The following is a 3,903-nucleotide window of genomic DNA, read 5'->3' as shown; positions in this document are numbered from 1 at the left end:
ATTGTAGTTTCTCGTCGACATGGATTTCTTCAAGAGGAATGGTAAGGTCTTCCTTTGCAAGACACTTCTTAAGGTTCGAGATGTGAAAGGTATTATATACTCCGGCGAGTTGTTGCGGTAACTAGAGTCGATAAGCTACCGGTCCAATGCGTTCGATGATCTTGAACGGGCCTACGTACCTTGGGTTCAGTTTACCCCTTTTTCCAAAACGTATCACACCTTTCCAAGGTGACACCTTTAGCATAACCATGTCCCCGACCTGAAACTCTAATGGTTTCCTTCGGACATCGGCGTAGCTCTTTTGGCGACTACGGGCTGTTTTCAATCTCTCCTTGATTTGTACTATCTTCTCGGTCGTTTCGTGTATGATCTCGGGACCAGTTAAATGTCGATCTCCTACTTCATTCCAACAGATAGGAGATCTACACTTCCTTCCGTACAATGCTTCGAATGGCGCAGCTCCAATGCTCGCATGATAACTATTATTATACGAGAATTCTGCTAACGGTAGATATTTATCCCATCCGTTTCCAAAATCGATCACACATGCCCTGAGCATGTCTTCGAGAGTCTGAATCGTTCTCTCACTCTGTCCATCGGTTTGTGGATGATATGCGGTACTCATATCCAACCGAGTTCCTAGTGCCTCCTGTAGTGATTGCCAGAATTTTGAGGTAAATCTACTATCACGATCGGATATAATAGAAATAGGTATTCCATGCCTTGAAACAACTTCTTTTATATACAATCGTAATAGTTTCTCCATTCTATCCGTTTCCTTTATAGGCAAGAAATGTGCAGATTTGGTGAGACGATCAACAATCACCCAAATGGTGTCGTATCCCCAGGCAGTCTTTGGTAACTTCGTGATGAAATCCATGGTAATACCATCCCATTTCCATTCTGGGATTTCTGGTTGTTGAAGTAACCCTGACGGCTTCTGGTGTTCTGCTTTGACTTTGGAACAAGTTAAACATTCCCCAACATATGTTGCAACGTCTGTCTTCAAATTAGGCCACCAATAATGCGTCTTAAGATCTTGGTACATCTTTCCAACTCCAGGATGTATCGAATATCTTGTCTTATGTGCCTCGTTCAATATCAACTTCCTTAATCCACCCAACTTCGGTACCCAAATACGATTTGCAAAATATCGAATTCCATCTTCCCGCATAACGAGTTGCTTCTCATACTTCTTCATTATTTCATTTCCTTTATTTTCTTTAGTAAGTGCTTCTCGTTGAACTTCTTTGATTTGCGAGTTGAGATTCATGCGAATTTTTATATTCATTGCTCGAACTCGAATTGGTTCTCGTTCCTTTCTGCTTAAAGCATCGGCCACCACGTTCGCCTTTCCGGGATGATAACGAATTTCACAATCATAGTCGTTTATTAACTCGACCCACCTACGTTGCCTCATGTTCAATTGTTTCTGATCAAAAATATGTTGAAGGCTTTTATGATCAGTAAACACAGTGAATTTAACCCCATACAAGTAGTGTCTCCACATCTTCAATGCAAACACGACTGCTCCCAATTCTAGATCATGCGTCGTATAATTTCGCTCGTGAATCTTCAATTGTCGGGATGCAAATGCAATAACTTTCTTCCGTTGCATAAGAACACAACCAAAACCTTGTCGCGAAGCGTCACAATATATTTCAAAATCATCGTTCCCTTCTGGTAACGATAAAATAGGCGCCGTAGTTAACTTCTTCTTCAGTATTTGAAATGCGTTCTCCTGCTCCGAGGTCCATTCATATTTCTTCCCTTTTTGCGTTAATGCTGTCAACGGCTTAGCTATTCGGGAAAAATCTTGAATAAACCTTCTATAATAACCGGCTAAACCCAAAAATTGGCGTATCTGCGTTGGTGTCTTAGGAGTCTCCCATTTTTCAATAGCTTCAGTTTTTGCTGGATCAACCTGAATTCCTTCGCTATTAACAACGTGACCAAGAAATTGCACTTCTTTCAACCAGAAAGCACACTTAGAAAATTTAGCATAAAGTTGTTCTTTTCTTAACAACTCCAGTATCAACCTTAAATGCTCTTCATGCTCTTGCTCACTCTTGGAATAGATAAGAATATCATCAATGAAAACGATAACAAACTTATCTAAATACGGACTACAAACTCGATTCATGAGGTCCATGAATACAGCTGGCGCATTTGTCAATCCAAACGGCATGACCAAAAATTCGTAATGACCATAACGTGTCCGAAAAGCAGTTTTCGAAATGTCCTCTTCTTTGACGCGTAGTTGATGATAGCCCGATCTTAAGTCGATTTTCGAATACACACATGATCCTTGCAATTGATCAAATAAGTCATCAATTCTCGGTAGTGGATACCGATTCTTGATAGTTAACTTATTTAATTCACGATAATCTATACACATCCTGAAAGATCCATCTTTCTTCTTAACAAACAAAATTGGAGCTCCCCACGGTGAAGTACTCGGTCGTATGAATCCACGGTCCAGTAATTCTTTTAACTGACTTTGAAGTTCTTTTAACTCGGACGGTGCAAGTCTATATGGAGCACGAGCCACTGGTGCAGCTCCTGGTACTAAATCTATTTGAAATTCTACCGATCTAAATGGAGGTAATCCCGGCAATTCTTCCGGAAAAACTTCAGGAAAATCTCTTGCCACAGGCACGTCGTTGATGCACTTTTCTTTCTTTTCGACTTTATTAACATGTGCTAAAATAGCGTAACATCCCTTTTCTAAACACTTCTTGGCTTTCAAACAGCTAATGAGTTTTAGCTTTGAATTACCCTTCTCTCCATAAATCATCACCGGTATTTTATCCTTACCAGGAATACGAATTGCCTTCTTAGCACAAACAACTTCCGCTCCTATTTTGGACATCCAGTCCATGCCGACTATTACATCAAAACCTCCTAATTCCACGGGTATTAAGTCGATTTTAAACGTTTCTCCGGCTAGATTTATTTCAAAACCACGACAAATTTTATCGGCTTTAATTAGTTTACCATTAGCTAACTCAATCAAGTACTTAGCATCTAGAGGTAATGATGAACAATTCAATTTAGTGTAAAAATTTCTACACACATAACTTCTATCGGCGCCAGTATCAAATAAAATAGATGCTGATAAGTTATTAATGGTAAACGTACCCGTAACAAGCTCCGGGTCTTCACGTGCCTCTCTAGCATTAATAACAAACGCTCTTCCACGTGCAGGTCCGCCATTCTTTTCTTGATTCGGGCACTGACTCTTATAGTGACCTTGTTTTCCACAACCAAAACAAGTAATGGTAGCCAAAGCAGTTCTATTTGCGTTGGTGGCAGGAGTCTTGTTGCCATTTGTAACGAGAGCCTTATAATCTTCCGCAAGATGACCTTGTCGATTACACTTGGTGCATAACACACTACAGTAACCAAAGTGATGTTTGTGGCAACGGTTGCATAAAGGACTTTGTCCTTTGTAACCAAAGCCTGAACCGCTACCCGCACCTTTCGGGATTTCTGGTTTCTTAAAAGATTGCTGTTGGTAACCTCGATCATAATTTCCGTCCCACTTCCTTTTGTTACTCGATACCTTCACCTCAGTAGTGAATGCTTTCTTATCCAGAATGACCTGATCCATTAACTCGTTCGCCATGGTTATAGCTTCATGAATTGTCTTAGGTTTCGACGCCGTAACGTTTGCCTTGACCTTTTTGGGCAAACCACCTTTGTACATTTCAATCTTCCGTGCTTCGGTTGGAACCAATTCAGGACATAGTAAAACCAATTCCATGAATCGCTGATTGTAGTTGGTGATTTCAGTACCAACCACCTTCAAACTTCGTAACTCATCTTCTAACTTAATAACCTCATTCCTTGGACAATACTCGGTGATTATCATTGCTTTGAATTCTTCCCATGGAGTATCAT

The sequence above is a fragment of the Rutidosis leptorrhynchoides genome, chromosome 1 (assembly GCF_046630445.1).
Source record: "Rutidosis leptorrhynchoides isolate AG116_Rl617_1_P2 chromosome 1, CSIRO_AGI_Rlap_v1, whole genome shotgun sequence".
In the NCBI taxonomy this organism is placed as follows: Eukaryota; Viridiplantae; Streptophyta; class Magnoliopsida; order Asterales; family Asteraceae; genus Rutidosis; species Rutidosis leptorrhynchoides.
This window is presented reverse-complemented; position numbering follows the sequence as displayed.